The following is an 18,259-nucleotide window of genomic DNA, read 5'->3' as shown; positions in this document are numbered from 1 at the left end:
TGGAGATCCCAGGGATTGAACCTATCATAGAATCATAGAATCATAGAGTTGGAAGAGACCGCAAGGGCCATCCAGTCCAACCCCCCTGCCATGCAGGAAATCCAAATCAAAGCATCCCTGACAGATGGCCATCCAGCCTCTGTTTAAAGACCTCCAAGGAGAGAGATTCCACTACACTCCGAGGGAGTGTGTTCCACTGTCGGACAGCCCTTACTGTCAGGAAGTTCCTCCTAATATTGAGGTGGAATCTCTTTTCCTGTAGCTTGCATCCATTGTTCCGGGTCCTGTTCTCTGGAGCAGCAGAAAACAAGCTTGCTCCCTCCTCAATATGACATCCCTTCAAATATTTAAACAGGGCTATCATATCACCTCTTAATCTTCTTTTCTCCAGGCTAAACATCCCCAGCACCCTAAGTCGTTCCTCATAGGACATGGTTTCCAGACCCTTCACCATTTTGGGCGCCCTTCTTTGGACACGCTCCAGTTTCTCAACATCCTTTTTAAACTGTGGTGCCCTAGTTATGATGATCAACACCAAGATTCTGAGAAGAGACACTTAAAACTATCACAGAGGCTGCACAGACAGCTGCCCCTTTTACAGTCAGATCGGGGCTGCGACAACTGCACACTGCAGCCCCAAGCTGATCTTTACAGGGTGCAAAAAGAAGCCTTAAAAAGCAGCTCCTTTTTGCACCCTGCAAAGGGTATGATAGCTGCGGCATTGCGGCTTTACGGTGCTCCTTTGGCACTGCATCATGTGGACACAGTGCCAGAGAAGTGCCGTATGGAGCGGAATGTGGCATCACGGTGCGTGGCCACACCCTGACTCCACTCCCAAGCCGGTTTTTAAGGTCAGTCTGCACAGTCCCACAGTTTAATAATACTCTTAGTAAACTCTACACAGAATTGGAACAAGCCCTTTTATTTATAACATTTCATAAACAACAAAATTAAGGGGGGGGGGGAATCCATACTTCCTCCCTCCAAGTCTAATTCTGCTATACATATATGTTCAGCATACAAATTAGAGAAGGGTGATAAAATGCAGCCTTGCCTGACCCACTTGCCAACTGAAAACCATTCAATTTTTCCATGTTCTGTCCTGACAGTAGCCTCTTGTCTTGATCATAGGTTACACATCAGGACAAGGAAATGTTGTGACACACTCATTTCTTTAAGAAAGATCCCAAGATTAGCTACACAATCAAATGCTTTGCCATAATCTAGAAAGCACAGTCTGATTTACTTCTGGAATTATTTGGTGCATTCCATTACCCAAGGTATGATTGCAATATGTTCCCCTAGTGCAGTGGTTCCCAACCTTCCTAATGCCGTGACCCTTTAATACAGTTCCTCATGTTGTGGTGACCCAAACCCATGAAATTATTTCCATTGCTACTTCATAACTGTAATTAAATAGGTGTTTTCCAGTAGTCTTAGGTGACCCCCATTAAAGGGTCATTCGACCCCCAAAGGGGTCCCGACCCACAGGTTGGGAACCACTGCCCTAGTGCCTCTTCCTTTCCTGAACATTTGGAATTTCTCACTCCATATATGATACAAGTCTTTGTTGTAGAATTTTGAGCACCATTTTGCTTGTATGTAAGATACATGCAGTGGTTACTGTGGTTATTACAATCTCTGGTGTCCCCTTTCCTAGGGACTCAAAGCAAAGCCACATTAACAGACAACTTATAACATGTTTTAATTAGACTAATTTACAATTTGATGGTCAGAATTTTTTTTGGTAAGTCTGTCAGAGAGAAATGCCTGTTGCTTGACATAAACATGACATAAAGGGAACAATAACATTAAAATCATGTTACTGATCAGGACTACAATTTCACAATCTAGTGCTGACTATGCCGCAGTATAACTAATGTCTAGATTCTGATCTTACAGAGTTAGCATACAAAGCGAATTTTCAGTATCCAAGACTTCAGGGTTGGCTCTTCATATCATATTCCACTTGCCAACACAGGGGCTGCTTTTCATAAAGGAGACAGTTCTGAAGCTTACTCATATAACAGTAAAAGAACTCAAAGAGCAGAATGCCATTTACTTTCAGAACTCAAGATGACTGTATGAATGCATTCTTTGTATTCTGTTAGGATGGTGTAAGAATCATGAAGCCACAGAGATGGTACTGGACTAAGATCCCTAGCCAGCATGGCCAATGGTGAGGTATGTGGGACTGGAATTTAGCATACCCACTCATTCTAACAGATCTGACAGGTTCCAAGAAGCCTAAAGCAGCGAAGAAAACAATGGAGAGTGAAAAAGCATTCAAGTCACTGAAACAGGCTTTTATGTCAGATCCAATGCTAATGGCACCTGACTTTAACAAGCCGGTCATCGCAGCTACAGATGCTTCCAGCAGAGACACTGGAGCAGTCCTGCTGCAAGAAAGTCCAGATGACATCTTGCATCCGGTTCTGTTCCTCAGCAAGAGGCTTTTTATGAGAGAGTACAATTGGTCCATATCATAGAAAGAATGTTACACTATTATGTATGTGTTTGACAAATTGAGGCCACATGTATGGGGATGCTGTATCACTCCTCAGACTGATCATGCTGCCCTTCGATGGCTCTACACAGCCCAGGGAGCTAACAAGAAACTGCTCTGGTAAAGCCTGACCCACCAAGATTTTGACATTGATATTCAACAGGTATCTGGAAATTCCAACACTCTGGCCAACACGGGAGTGGGAGGTTAGGCAGGGGGACATTTCCTACATGCCTGCTAACTGGCAGCATAGCTAACCTTTTAGTATTGTGTTTTCATGTCTGTTAACTCTGTTATTTCCTTGGTTACAGGATGAAATCACAGCCAAGGTGATTCCAGTCTCCAATTGTTTCCAAACTGTCAGAGGTTTTGGGGGAGAGCATGTGATAATGGACTCTCCCATTATCTGGGCAACACAACCGAGGGATATAGTCTCCCCTCCAGGTAAACAGATGGTTAAGGATGTGTTGGTTCAAGTTACATTTACTGGGGCTGAGCATCACAGATGAGCACAGAGATCAGGAAAGATAATTGCCCAATGAGGATCACCAATTTTTCAGAAATGCAAAGCTTTAAAATGCTTCCCAATAAGATGTCACAAGGCATAAAGAGAAAGAGAAAGAGAGAATGAGAGACAAAGGAACTGAGGCACCTGCCTCACCTAAGGGAAGCTTTATCACAGGCTAGGCAAAGGCGTTCAGACTCCAAACTTCCCCCATGGATGTCCAAGACTCAGAACACCATCTGTATTGTGAACAGAATAGCAATGTTACCTAGTCATGTTAGGGGCTTATGTTTATTTTTAAGCATGGCTAAATATGACCTAGATTGCTTTTAACATCTCCTAAGTATTGGCTGAAGGAAGATGCCTTCATGGAAAAGATACTATTTTTGCTAACATTAGATGGCTTACTTAAAATAAAGCTGTCCACTGAAAATCTCCTCTTCCCACACACTTTTCATGTGCCTTGCTTGGAGTGTTTGCATGTGTGTGCACATAGGATTCTCATCTTCCCAGAAGAGTGAACTTCTCTGTAGAGTCAAGATGTGGAGAAAGTTCGAATTAAGTGAATGAAATGATGGCTTAGTGGTTAAAATGCCAATTCTGATGATAGGAAGATCAGAAGGTTGGCAGTTCGAGGGCCAAGTGCTGCATGATGGGGTGAGCTCCTGTCACTACTCCTAGCTTTTGCCAACCTAGCAGTTTGAAAGCATGCAAATACAAGTAGATAAACTGATACCACTTAGGTGGGAAGGTAACAGTGTTTGGTGCAGTTATGCTGCCCACATGAACACCAGAACAGTCCTCAGACAATGCTGGTTCTTTGGCTTAGAAACAGAAATGAACACTGCCCCCTACACTGGTTATGACTAGACATTCATGTCAAGGGGCAACCTTTATCTTTACCTTTTTAACTTCCTTCTTTTCAGGAGTAGGAGCGAAACCATTACATTCACTGTCGAAGCAAACAGTTTTAGAGACCCTAGGTTTGGAAGATTGTAGTGGTCCTTGCACTATAAAAAGTCCTCTCTTAAGGGCAGATAAATTGACTGTTGAATGGGTAACAGAAGCAGTGATGGAAACCATAGATGTTGTAGACAGAAAGGTACAATCATTACTGCCTCTCCTTTTTTGTTGATTTCCTATTTTTAAAAAAAAAAACCTGTATATAATTTCCTGAGGAGATAATATAATACATGCATAAAGCAAATTATGTGGCCAGTAATTAATTAGTGTATCATGATCTAAGGTATTTGGACTTTCATTTACCAGAAAAATGGCAGGGGGTTGGACTGGATGGCCCTTGTGGTCTCCTCCAACTCTACGATTCTAAGAAATATTTTAAATTTTGCATTCTTCTTTGACGTAAACCACAAATGGATTCAGTTCCTCCTGCAACTGCTCAAAGACCTCCTAGTGCAACATCCACTCTGTCAGAGGTAACTGATTTTAGCTCAGATAATCTACCTGTACATTTTGTATTCCTTTCACATGAATTGTCAATACTGAATTTATACTCTTTTCTGTCCATTTCAGTAGCTTTTTTACTTCCTTCATCAGACAAAAGGATCAATTTCTCCTTCTTTACTGATATACTCCCTCATTGTCAGTCATGTTGCTCATACAAATCTGAACATGTTTCCCTCTAAATGTTTCTTCAAAATGAAGAAGTACTATAGCCTCACTGCTCCCAACTCTAAATAATTCAGGAGATCCTCTCTAGTGGAATCAACTTTCTTTGAATTGTCCTTTCCTTGCAATGTGCTCCCCAGAATAATAAGCTTGCACTTGTTGCTATTACAACTGTCTGTGGAAGTGTAAATGGTACACCCCCTCCTCAAATTCCTTTCCTGAATCCACCACACTAGGGCTGATTTCAACTCCTTCTTTATTTTTATTTCATAACAATGTTTCTCTATTATTGTTATTTGATTACATTACATTACATCCTTACATTATTTGCAAGTCCCTCGTATAACAATATGGTTATAGTACTAGATTTATTGTTGATATTAAAAATCCTAATATTTTTGTCAAATATATTATCCCTGCTGATTTCACAGTCCTCAATTTCAATATTTTTTTTTACTTTTCTTTCTTGTCATAAATCTAGACACATATTTTGACTGTCTATTTCTGCTCCCAAGTGTATCAGGCACCATGGCCCGAAACAGACAAGCCAAAAGTGCTGGCTTTGGGCCAATCTGGGGGTGTGGCATACAGATGATGCACACCCTTGGATTGGGCTGAAGCCACGCTGTGGCCACCTAAGGTGGCCGAAACATATCCCTAAAAGGAGAGCAAAAAAGCACTCCTTGCTGATGGTCTGTCTGTTGCAGACCATGATGGCAGCCAGACTCAGGACCATGGTGTCTGGGCACCACAGTCCTGTGCCAAATAGGAAGCAACCGGTGCTGGAGAGGCCAGAGGCCAATTCAAGCTACCCGTCTGCTTGACCCCATAGTTAACTGAAGATGACTAAGGTTGGTCATTACCTATAAAGCCCTACATGGCCTGGGTCCAGCTTACCTGACGGAACGCCTCCTCCCATACAATCCTTTCCACACTCTCAGGTCCTCAGGGAAGAATCTACTGCAGTCACAGAGAACTAGACTGACAACCACTTCCCAGAGGACGTTCTCTGCTGCTGCTCCAAAAATCTGGAACAATCTGCCGGACAAGATCTGCCATCTAACATCTTTTGAGGCCTTTAAGAAGGCAATAAAAACAGATCTCTTCCGGTGGGCCTTCCCAAACTGACCCCCTAATCTCACTCTCCATTTGCTTAAACGTGTTCCCTTTGAACTGATCTATCTTTCTGATTGATTTTATCGCCATTGTTCACGAACTGCTTTTAATGTTAATTTTAGGGGAGGGAGGGAGTGGGAATCGGGAGCTCATTGTATTTATATCTATTGTTCTATGTTCTTGATTTTATTGGTTTTTTGTATGTTGTTACCCGCCTCGATCCAATACAGGGAGAGGCGGGATATAAATAAATACTATTATTATGACTCTTTTTGTAATTCAGCTGAAATCAGAATTGTTCTAGACATACAATTGTCTGTCTGAGATGCCTTTCTCTCTGTCCAAGGCTTTCAGAAGATGTTGTCTAAATACCTGTATCCCATTTCTTCAAATATGTGAATATGCAAACAAGCTTCCGTGTCATTGACAGACACAAGGTAGTTATTGCAATGTAAATTTCCCTTGATAACTTGGAAAGTCTCCATACTGAAATGCAGATATTTCAATTCTAAGACATAACCATGTTAGTCTGAATCAGTATCCAAAGAGATCCTGTAGCACTTTTGAAACTATCTGAGAGCACAAAAATGTTTGTAGTGTAAGCTTTCGTAGACTCAAGTCTACTTCCACAGATGAATGGAATGAAGTGCCTAGGAACAGACCTTTATAAGTAGGCTATGTTTGTAACAGAAATGCAAAACTTGTGAGTATAGTGATAAGGTAACAAGTTCAGTTTCAATTATGGTCACTGAGGGACAAAGGCAGAAGGAAGGATGTTGCCTCTAGCCAAGATGAGTAGATAGCATTATGGATGATGGTGGGAATTACTGCAATGTAATGACACTAGTTTAGAAACAGAAAGAAGATGTGATGAACTAGCCAAGAGAATTCTCATAAGGCTGGCCTTACTGAACATATGTGAACAGAAAAACAAAGAGGAAAGGGCAAAGCAGATAAACCTACCTCATCGGCTATCCCCAACAAGTTAAAAAAACACAGACCTATAAATTTCTACCAAAATGAAACTCATAAGAAAAGTGGGTGGTGGTAAAAGGAAGTGATCCCTGGGGGCATCAGTCTCTAGAAAATGTTCAAAATGGTTTTAATTTAAAAAAAAAAAAAAAAGCAGGACGTACCTAACCTGGTTGTTTCATTTCACATGTACATATAGGGTTATTCGTTTTGAATAAAAAGTTTGGCAAAACATGTTGAGCCGCTCTTCTTTTTTGAGGTGTAGGAACCCATCCTTATTCATTCCATATTAATTCTGCCTTTGGTACCAAATTTTGTTATAAAAGAAATGTCCATCCACTTCATTAAATGAGGTATATGTGACATGCACTACTATCCTTAGGAATAAGTGCCTCCAAAATCAAAACAGCTATGAACCATCCACAAGTGGGACAGCCAATCTTTCCAGTTTGTTCTTATCAAATGTAAATATATGGACAATGGGTGACAAATGTCTAGCATAGTGATTCCCAAACTTTGCTCTTCCAGATATTTTTCATTTCAGATCCCATGATTGCTGGCTGTTGGCCAAGCTGACTGGGGCTTTGGGGAATTGTAGGCTTGCTGGAGGACCAAAGCTTGGGAACCACACTGGTCTAGTGTTTATGGAACTCTGCTTGAGAACTCTTTCTTCCATAGCCCGCTTTGTGACTCAAAATCCCTGAAACAAACAGTGGGTTGAAATCATTTTAGGATTTTTCTCTGTCAAATCGTTTGGTTTTTTTTCCTCTTTTACAATTTGGTTCCCCAAAAGTTTTCCTTAATTTTTTATTTTTTTTACTCTCCTTTACTTTCAATCGCCAACCTCCCTTTCTGTCTCTCAACTAACATTATCTTCGGCGGGGTACATACCGCCACTTTGCGCCGCTCTGCCGCCGCCGCCAGTAGGTCCGCGGGGGAGCCGGAGCCTTCACACGGCCCGACTCCCGCGCGGACCGAAAAAGAAGCTCCAAAATGGAGCTTCTTTTTTCGTCGCGTTTGCGACGTAGCGAGGCGCCAGGGGCGCGCTCGCTACGTCACAAGCGGCGCGACACGTCTGGACGCTGTGCGTCCAGTACGTAAAGATGGCGGCGCCCATGTGGAAGGGGCGCCACCATCTTGTACGTATTCTATACGTACTAGGGTTAGGGGGGTGCGGAAGCACCGCCCCTTCCTAACCCTAGTACGTATAGAAGACGTACTAAATGGCGGTATGTATCCCGCCTGCCTTTGTATTTCATTTTTTTCAGATTGGATTTGTCAGGGGGGTTTCACTGGGGTAATCTTCAGCAGAATCTTTCTTGTCATGGTGGTGATGTCCCAGCCAAACACTCCAGATTGCTTTCTCTCCATGTAAATGCTTTTCATAATAGCAATTCACTTGCTTGCTCAAGGGCTTGTGGATTGGCAACCACGTGAATGGCTTTATTTTGTTTTTCCATATATTACTTAGAGACTTGTTGCTCAACAGTCAAATGAGCATTTAATAGGGTTAGCTTCTCGGTGGTTCCCTTCTTTTTGTTTTTTAAAGAGAACTGCAGCATTTTTTCCAGTCTCTGATCTAAATCAACCTCTTTCCTTTCCTTTGGGTTTTTGTTTTTGTTTTGTCATTTTTGTTGCATCTAAAGACATTAGCTTAATAATGACAGGTTTTTCAGAAGTGTTTCTACACAACTGAAGAAGAAAAAACAAAAATGTTTCTATGTGTTTGTTCTAACTGGTTTTTCTATATTTTGTATGTATATGTGTTTATAATAAAAAAAATGTAAAAAGAAAAAATGCTTCTGTTTGGCAAGGCAGAATTAGACAAACTGAGGAGAGAGGGGAATCAGCAGTTAAATTGAAAATAACTTTTGACTTCTGCCTAATAAAGCTGGTGCAAAATAAAACCCACTAGCTAGTGGATTGCTCCTCTACACCACCAAGAGCTTCATTACAACTTCATTACACCAAAGACTTTCAGAAGAAAACCCACCTGTTCTATATAGATTACAGTAAAGCTTGTGACTATATGTATAATGAAAAACTATGAATAACTAAAAAAAAGGAGTGCCACAATAGCTGATTTGCCTAGTCCATAAATTATACTCTGCTCAAAAGGATATCTTTAGGAGAGAATTGTTGTCCATTGATATATTGATGATTTATAGTACTTTACTGTATACTGCAAATTGCTACACTAATGTTAATATAAAAGAAGCCCACTCCACATTCACCACACACACCTCAGTTCCACTGCAATAATTTAGCAGACAAACTCAAATAAATAATGTGAAAGCAGTGTGACATACAGATCTACAAATCACCTGGAAATCCATAGTGAGTAATATCTTTAACTCACGTATGAGACAATTATGTACAGAAAGATGACTTTCATTAATGAAATGCGTGTTCATATTCATTATTTTGATATTTTTAGCTTTTCTGATATGGGGTGGGTGGGTTGTTGTTTTTAACAACAACTGATTTAAACTATATAAACTCTAAAGGGATCCCTGTTGGTGCAGTGGTTAAATGCTGACTGTTGCCACTCACAACCACAAGTTTGTGAATTCGATCCTGCATGGCTCTAGGGTCCACTCGGTCTTCCATCCCTTCATAGGTTGGCAAAATGAGTACCCAGCTTGTTGAGTGCAATTGGCTTACACATTGTAAACCGCTTAGGGAGTGCTAGCTCATTGATAAACAGTATAGAAATGTACTTGCTATTGCTACTGCTATATTGTTGGATAGATACAAAGGAAAGACCAAGCTTAGTTCAACCATTAGGAAGATCTCAACAAGCTGGCATGATCTGTTTCTATACTGGTTTCCTTTTCTACCTTTTTACTTCTTCTAACTGAAAATTTCTAAATGAAAATTTCTAACTGAAATTTTGCCACAATGTCCACGTTTGCAAGCAATCTTCACATTGGCAAGCAATCTTCAGTGCCAACCATCACTTCACAGTGTGCAAAGCTTGAAATAGTGATTAAGAGGTAACACCTCCCATATTTTGGCATATTAGAAATTACAGTAAACTATAATTAACACACACAAAAATAGTAAATAAGTGGGCCATGCAGAAAGGAGAAAAGAGTGACTATAGAAGCTCAAAGGAATACTCTCAATGTTTTTTGAGATTTCCAATTACATCAGAAATGGGACTGCAAAGAAATCTAAAAACAAGTGAAAAGCCTAAAATCCTTCAAACAAGAAAGCAGTGCAAGTATCCCATTAAATTCAAAAGCTAGCAACTTGGTTGTACACAAAAGAACTTCATTTGCATGTACACAGTCCTTCTGATTTCTTCTCCCTTTCTATTATAAACAGTTGTCATGAACCAGTGGGGCTGTTCTGCTGACTGAACTCCTTCCCTCAGAGGGATGGGGAGATTGCAATTCTCCTTCCTCTTGCAGCCCTCAAGAATCTCCAGCACTGACAAAGGAATCTACTGGTAAGATTTTCAATCAAAGACAGTATTTGAATAGAGCTTTCACCTTCTAAAGCACCCTGACAACCCAAAAATATTCTGCTCATTGTAGTTTCCAAGGAAAGGGAATAACCTGAATCTAGTCTCTCTGACATCAGAGGGATATCCCAATATATCTCCCCCCCTTCGAAATACCAAAAGACTGAGTCAGCTATGTAGCCATATATCTATGAAGCAAGTAAAATATTTGCATTTCTTTTCACCACAGCTTGCAAAAGTTATTTTTGAACTACAACTCAAGTAAATTTTTCATGCCTTGCTCTTCACACTAGTACAAATGATTCTGGACTAGTGACCAACGAGCTGCAAATAAAGCAAAACATTAAAAACACAAAGCAGGTATGCTTTGATTGAAATTCCCTGCATGGCAAGGGGTTGGACTGGATGGCCCTTGTGGTTCTCTTACAACTTTATGATTCTATGATTCTATGATGCAGTAGAAGAGCAGAAACCTAGTACACAGAGTATTTCCAGGTAACTGTACTTCTCTTACTTAGAGAAAGTGTTCTTATTAAACATTATACTACATGTATAATGTTTCCTTTCCATTCAAGAGAACTGGGGCAACCTGCTCATGTGGATATTGTGAGAATATATAAAAGCTATGGTACTGTGGATCTGTCACAAAAATAAGGTGAAAAAATTAACTTGCACAAGAAGAATTATGTATTTAAATTTACAATTTTTAAGGGTAAAAAAGGACTTACATATGGCTTAACGTTTTTAATTGTGTAATGCCTTTTTTCCTCTGTTGCTCTGTACAATATATATTATCCCATTGCATATAAATATACCAAACAGTTTGATGCCATGTAACTTAATATACATATTTTGTATTTTGTTGCATAAAGATTAGTCTCATGTAATAGATGCTACTTCACATTTGGTAAATATTATGACAAGAGTCCTAACTCAGATTAGATTAATTTAAGTACTAAGTGACTAGATTGAACTAATTTTTAAAAGTTTATGAAGAGAACAGAATTAGGCCATGAATTAAATAAAACTTTCTAAAGTTAATGACTTGAGGAGCAAGTTATTTGATTTCAAAGCTTTGTTTCCTTCAAAGAACAGCCAAAATGATGGCCAAGATATAAAGGTAACAGAACTGATATTTCATAGTTTATTATAAAAAAAATTCCAGACATTCAAAACAAGATGCCAGAAAATTAACTTTTTCTTTTTGCTTCTTCTTGATAATAAACAGAATTGTCTTCCTATACATCTTGGCTTGCTCTATATATTCATGTATAAGTCTAGAAATTTTAGTCAAAAAATTGACCCAAAAAACCTTGGTATACTTATCCACAAGTCAATGTAAGTACAGCACTTTAACTGTTATGGGAGGGGGGGACATCCCCTGGTGAAAAGTGTACCTAAAAGAAACACCAATCCCCACACTCTTGCATCCATCCAGCCTTTACTGTGAGCACAAACAATTATGCCTGCTGGAATTTTGTAAATTCTTTGGCATCATTTTTCTTTGCTTCATCATTTACATCCTTGTTACATGCCCCTATGTTTTACCCTCAAGCTATCCATGGGTTATATCAAAATCCATAACTTTTGCCCCAAAACCTCCCCTCAACTTATACATGAGGTCAACTTATAGTTGTTTATATACGGTAATTGTAGCAGAGGACATTTGCTGGTGGAACTGTTTCCACCAATTGATTTAGGAAGGAGTGATCTCCCTTCCCAGTGTAGCCACTCTGCCCTACCAAAGCCTGCTCAGGAGGGCTGAGAAAGAGCTGATTTTGAGGTAACACAGAGGAATGCTGGAGAAAAGAAGAGGCGAGTTCTACTGTACTGGCAGTACAACATCAATGCAGTGATGGATCTGGAGCTTAGCTTCTCAAGAAACTGATATTTTCAGGTTGAAGTGGTTTTTTAAATAAATAATTTCTTTTTTATAACACATATATGCTTCAAACTCTTCCATATAGAAATATCAGGCCACAGTTATCCACTCCCTATTAACTTCCAGGAATTATCACTGTAATACATTGCGGCTGGTATCTTGTTGGTTCATCCCAGCTAAAGGAGACCTATACAATCAATTGCTGAATGGTGATTAAATCTAAAGGATTCCATGGGTCTACCCTAGTCAAAACATGACCTGTGCAGACAGGCTGAGCCCATGCTATCCCGGCCCCGGTACTCACCTGGGTTAGTCCCTGGGTTGGTGCACTGACCCAAGACCCTGTACCAGGGTGCCACTCCTTACCTTTCCAGCAGTGGATCCATCTGAGAAGCCCCCACACCCTGTATGATGCTGAAATGGGATGCCTAGCTGCACCCATGTGGCCAGGCACCCCGTTTCCAAGTCAGACAAGGCGATTGGGGGGGCTTCTCAGTTGGATCCACTGCCAAAAAGGTAAGGAGGGGGGGTTGAACAGCCCAGTTTTGCCATGTAGTTTCTTAGAAATTCCACAGGAAACCAGGCTGGTTTACCTGGTGTAAAAGCTCTTTACCCCAGAATCATACCAGATGTTCAAGATCCATGTCTGCACAGGCAGGATGAGGCCTAATTGAAGGAGGTTTCAACCTATGTTCTCTGCACTGCAGACAACTCATAAAAGATTATTTAGGCCTGTATGTGTGTTTCCTTTTGATTTTTAGATGCAACTTATTGGTTATTTGGATGATTTAAACTTTTTTATTAAAAATTGTTTTAATTTAATATATGTATATGAATTAATTTCAAAAAGTATAGTTAAAATGTACATTTGTTAGAAAAAGCAACACATCTTAATAGTTCCATGAAACAATGGACTTGCTTTTTTATTCTGAAAGTGTGATAATCATAAATGGTAAAGTTGATTTAACATATCATTGAACAGTCTTTTTTTCTTGCTAGTCCAAATAATGGTTTAAATTGCTGGCATGACAAGAGAGGGACATGGATGTTCTAAGAAAGTGAAAACAAGTACAATAGAAAGAAAAGTGTGAGACTTAGATCTATTCTGAACTTCAGAATTAATACAGTTAGACACCGCTTTAACTGCCAGAGCTCAATGCTATGGAATTGTGGGATTTGTAGTTCTGTGAGAGTCTTTGTCACAGAGCTCTGGTACAACAACAGACTACAGATTCCAGAATTCCATAGCACTGAGCTGTGGCAATAAATGTGGTGTCAAACTGCTTTCTGCAGTGCAGATTAGAGATTGGATTGCATCTCAGACAAGGAACTAACCTATGTCAGCCTTGAGTCTTCACCACAGACAGACTTCCAAGCCTAATTGATGGAGGGGGAATTCCATGCCACTGAAACACTCTGTTTTGTTCTGCAGGAACCAATATTCCAAATTAAACTGACTGCCATTCAAATTAAAAATGTGTTTCTTTAAAACATGTTTCTCCACTGCAAAATTTAACTCCAGACTTAAACACACACACCTTACCCCTTCTCCTCCACAGAGCCTAGATAATGACTCCTAACAGTGTGACATATGTTGAAGAAAAATACTAAAAAAGAAGACTTCATTCCTCTCAAATCCCAAAGGACATTTTTTCTTTATGCCATCTTGCATCTGAGCTCAGATGTTAATACAACTCAAAGGCATTTTATTTGAAATCATGGTCATTTAGTTGATAAGAAATCTCTCCATGCAATGAAGAATGCAGTGTATAGGCCATGCATCATTTAACAATGTATCTAGGGCAATAACAAAAACTTTTAAAGATATGTTCCAGTGAGATTGATGAAGATAAGTGAGTGTTCTCTTAGTCTAGGTTTTGCATTTATTGCAGATCTGGTTTACCTAGAAAAATATAAACATGTTATACATACCAGGCCACCATGAAAATTTTTCTGTTTTCTCCGGCATTGATAACTACCTGGACTTTATCTAGATTCAGATCAAGGCTTATTTTTGAAATTAAGGCTTAATCAGATCAAGGCTTAATTTTGAAATTATTACTATGCCAGCTGAAGGGGGAGGAATGGATGTAAGGAACATCTCAAGCTAACATTTTCAGATAGCTTCAAGCGAACAGTTACTACTTTTACTTAAAGTAACTCACTTTATATGGAGAAATATTTTTAAATGACACAGGAAAGGAAAGAGGTTATGCTCCAATTCCAAATGAAAAAGCTGTATCATTTGTTAGGATCCAGAGGAAGACAAAATGCATACTAAAAGGATGTTCATTTAGTACAAATTTTGAGGGAACTTTCTATTTTCATTATTTTGCATAGTCATAAAAATATCAAAATAACATACACATTGTGAATAAATGAGACAATGTGTCAATAAAACATTTTAAAATGATTTGTTCTTCAACACTGGTACACTTAGGTCACAATTACATGTGCCACTTTATTGTATATATATTGTCTTTAACTTTTGTATGTTTGATTTGGTGGGCACCTAAAGATGTTTTTAACAGAGTCCAGTAATTGGAAACTATGATGATGGAGGAGGAGGGGGAGATGTTTTTGTTTGCCATCTTGAGTTTTTATGAAGAAGACTGTGGTATAACTCAAATGTAGTAACAACAACAACAACATGACCATGGTAGGAGAAAGCCATAGCAGTTACAGAATACAACCTGAATTGTATGCAGAGCATTTCAAGTAAATCCTTATTTTCTCCAGCTAAGAATGATGTCAGGTGGTTGAGTTGGCAAAGACCTACATACCTCTGCCTAGCTCCCTGGAAAGCTACTGCCAGTCAGAGAAGCAATTCAAACGCAATACTAAATCACAACTTAGTCTTATATGCACAAGGGACAATATGCTCCCTTGTGCAAGTAAAGGTGCTACAAATTACTCTTTGGAAATGTTGCCTTTTAACACTAATGTTTTAGCATTATTTTGGAAGGGAGCTGAATTATACGCTTTTCCTTTTAAAAGGCAACATGTTGTGTTCTTTCTTAGTAACACGTTGCCCCCAATTGATGCCCAAACATAACAAAGCATCAAATAACATAATATTTCTCAAAACAGTCAGTATAATTCTTTAAGTAAAAATGCTGATATTCATTGTTGGTAAAATATGTAATAAATGAAGATGTTATTTTTAATGCCTTAGGGTCAGTACAGACAGGCGCTTTGCACCGGCCAGGGCCTGAAAGTAGGGCAAAAGTAGGGCTTAGTGTTTACATGCTGCAAGACCTACTATTGGCACCCATGCGCTATCTTGGTGCACATCCGTCCATACGGAGCGCACTATGATGATGCAAGAGTGTCAGAACGCCCAAACGGAGCTCCACGGTAGGGGCGTCATCATGGCATGTGTTTATTAATATTATTATTTATAATGAACTTTCCACCAAAACATAAACAATAAACAGTGAACACTAAAACACCACGCTATAAAATACTAAAATACTAAAATAATATATGAATATGCTAAAAACAAAACAAACAAAATCCTCCTTAGTCACTTGATCACCTTAAGCATGCTCAGCAACTTAATCTGGTGAATCGAAGAGGAAGATCTTCAATCCATTACAAAAGTGGATCAGATTCTCCTCCAGCTGGAGGTGAAAAGGAAGGCTGTTCCACAAATGCAGAGCCAAATTGTAAAAGGCTCACAGCCTTGGCAAAGCTGTACACGTTGGTGGAACTGCCAATAATCCTTTGTCTGAAGATCTTAAATTTCTAGATGGTACATACCACGCTAGCCGAGCTGCCAAAGCAGGAGGTTAAACTGCAGGGCCTTAAACACTAGGACCAAAAGCTTATAACGAGCCCTGGCATAAACTGGAAGCCAGTGGAGGGATCTATGAGAGGAAGAGACATGTGAATATTTGGGGAGATTTAAAACAACCAGACAGCATTGTCCTCAATTAAAACCAGAGGAGTAAAAGAGCAGGAAAGCATACCTGCCAGTAGGCTATTGCAATAGTCCAAGCATAACCAAGGAATGGACAAGCAAATGGGCAGTCTCAACAGTCAAAAACCTACAGATCCTACAGATATTCAGAAGATGGAAGTTACAGTCTATCTAAGATTTATAGTCAAAACACTAATTCCTCACCTCCTCTTCAGCAACAGTTCTCTAGTCATTTCCCCAAAACCAATAAAATGGACCCTCCACATATTTGCTGGTGTCAGGGGTGCTGGACCCTTATGAAAGTGGAAAAAACACAAATTATATATACACACACACACATACACACACACACACACACACCCCTTTCTAGGATTCTCTAGGTCTTCCAACACAACATTATGCTTAACCTATGGTGGAAGTTAACCACAGAGTTGTGTTGGAGGACCGAGGAATTCTTAGAGAGAACATATTAATCAAATCTGCAAATAATCAAATCCACAAAAGTCAAAGCCGCAAATGGGGAGGGCCGGCTGTACAATTAGTGAAGCTACTTCTGATCTATAATGGAATTATAGGGTAAAAGATATTCTCTTACATCTGTCTCTGAAACATCTTCACATTTGTATTCAGTTACTCTTTTTAAAAAGTCTTGACATAAATACTGTAAAGCATTCTAAAAAGCAATGGAAATTAAAGTTTATAAACCACTCCCTTACAAACTCATAAACCTCCAGGGAGATGCTTTGCAATGATTATCCCTAAACCTCTACATTTTCCATTTTGAGATTTGTGGTATATTTTGTGCTGCATGAATGCATACCCTTATCTTCATATAAAAGTAACAAAGGTGGCATTCCTCAAATTTTATATTACAGAACATGCATAAAGACATCATATGGATGAAGTAGGCAACCTGCAGTCCTAGGACCACATGTGGCCCCATGCTGATCATACAAAATCCTCACCATAATTTCTAAAGTCCTGTCCAAGTGATTTCAAAAGCCCTCTTCCTCTGCAAGAGTGACTTGTCACTTCCCCAGCAGCTCACTAGATGGGGAGGAGAGGGAGAGAAAGAAAGGGATGGTAGAGACAAAATGGGAATGAGTGCCTACTTTTGGATCTGTCTCTGTTCATGACTAGAGCTTGGAAGTTATTTGTTTGGACTACAAGTCTAAGAACATGGCCAATAGCTATAATATACTTGGAGCTGTAGTCAAAAAAGGTAGCACTTTCAAACTTTGCCACTGCTTGCTTCAGCTTCACCCATCATTGGCCAGCATGTAGACAAAAAAGCTAAAAGGAAATAAAGTCCTCAACAGTAAGGTTGTCCACCGCTACCGTATGGCAACATAAACATACTGACTTCCAACAGCATTTTTCAAACTGCACTCATCTCATTAACAGATTGGAAAAGGGGATCAAATTGTCCAGTTTTGGAAACTATTTTAAAACCTACTGCTAAACTTCTCTTACTGCTTTTGCCCCCTATAAAAACTTTTGCTTCCCACCAAAACCCAAGTGATGCCAAAAAAATGCAGAAAAGTACAATCTATTGTGTTTAAGGGGCAATTTACATACTTATAACTGCACACTTAAAACTTGAAAATTGAAAAGTACTAGATTTTTTAGTCTTGTCATACAGATATGGATGTCACCTAGACAGCAAATTCTCTGTTAAATATGTAGTTGGTGGCAAACTGAAGTGCGCCACTGCATTATGTCTGAAAGGGCTCATGGTTGCTACATTTTGACACAAGTATTTTGTCAAATAGTGTTTGAAAGACAGTATTTGATCCTTTAATCAAAAAGTACAGTAGTGGCAAAAACTAACATTTACAAGATCTCTCTGCAATACTTTGTTGCTCAGAATGCTTCTGCAGGATGGTTGGGGATTTTTTGTTTTCATTTTTTTCAGATCACAATTTAATGTTGTTCTATAGTTGTTTGCGTATCCTGAAGCTATATGTGTTAACCTTTCCAACTAGACATTTAAAGACAAAAGTAATTAAAGGGTATGCTTATGAGGTTTTGAATTCTGGTAAGTCAGACAACAGCCCTATCCTCTACATCCCAGTACCAAATTTAACCAACTTATGGCTCTATCACACTACACTGTTATGGTGCTATATTCCAATTTAACTGCCATGACCTAACATGGAATCCTGAGATTTGCAGTTTAGAGATGGCATTTAGAATTCTCAGCTAGAGAGCTATTGGTCCTCATTAAACTACAAATTCCAGGATGTTGTCATGGCAGT

General features: G+C 39.3%; 1 protein-coding gene across 2 annotated transcripts in view; it reads right to left on the bottom strand.

The window, feature by feature from the left end:
- The window catches only part of SATB2 (SATB homeobox 2), a 185,202-nt gene that overhangs the window by 104,525 nt on the left and 62,418 nt on the right, over positions 1–18,259 (bottom strand). Inside the window, exon 1 of one of the 2 annotated variants that reach the window (XM_089519486.1) lies at positions 16,206–16,249. The exons of the other annotated variant lie outside the window; for it this stretch is intronic. The gene's annotated coding sequence lies outside the window, so the exon portion shown is untranslated. Of the gene's footprint in view, positions 1–16,205; positions 16,250–18,259 lie in introns of those variants that run through there. 2 annotated transcript variants of the gene reach the window in all.

This window comes from Sceloporus occidentalis, unplaced genomic scaffold (assembly GCF_023333645.1).
Source record: "Sceloporus occidentalis isolate IW3139 unplaced genomic scaffold, rSceOcc1.0.p SCAF_4, whole genome shotgun sequence".
Classification (NCBI taxonomy): domain Eukaryota; kingdom Metazoa; phylum Chordata; class Lepidosauria; order Squamata; family Phrynosomatidae; genus Sceloporus; species Sceloporus occidentalis.
Note: the sequence above shows the minus strand (reverse complement) of the source record. Positions and strands in the feature narration are given on the sequence as shown.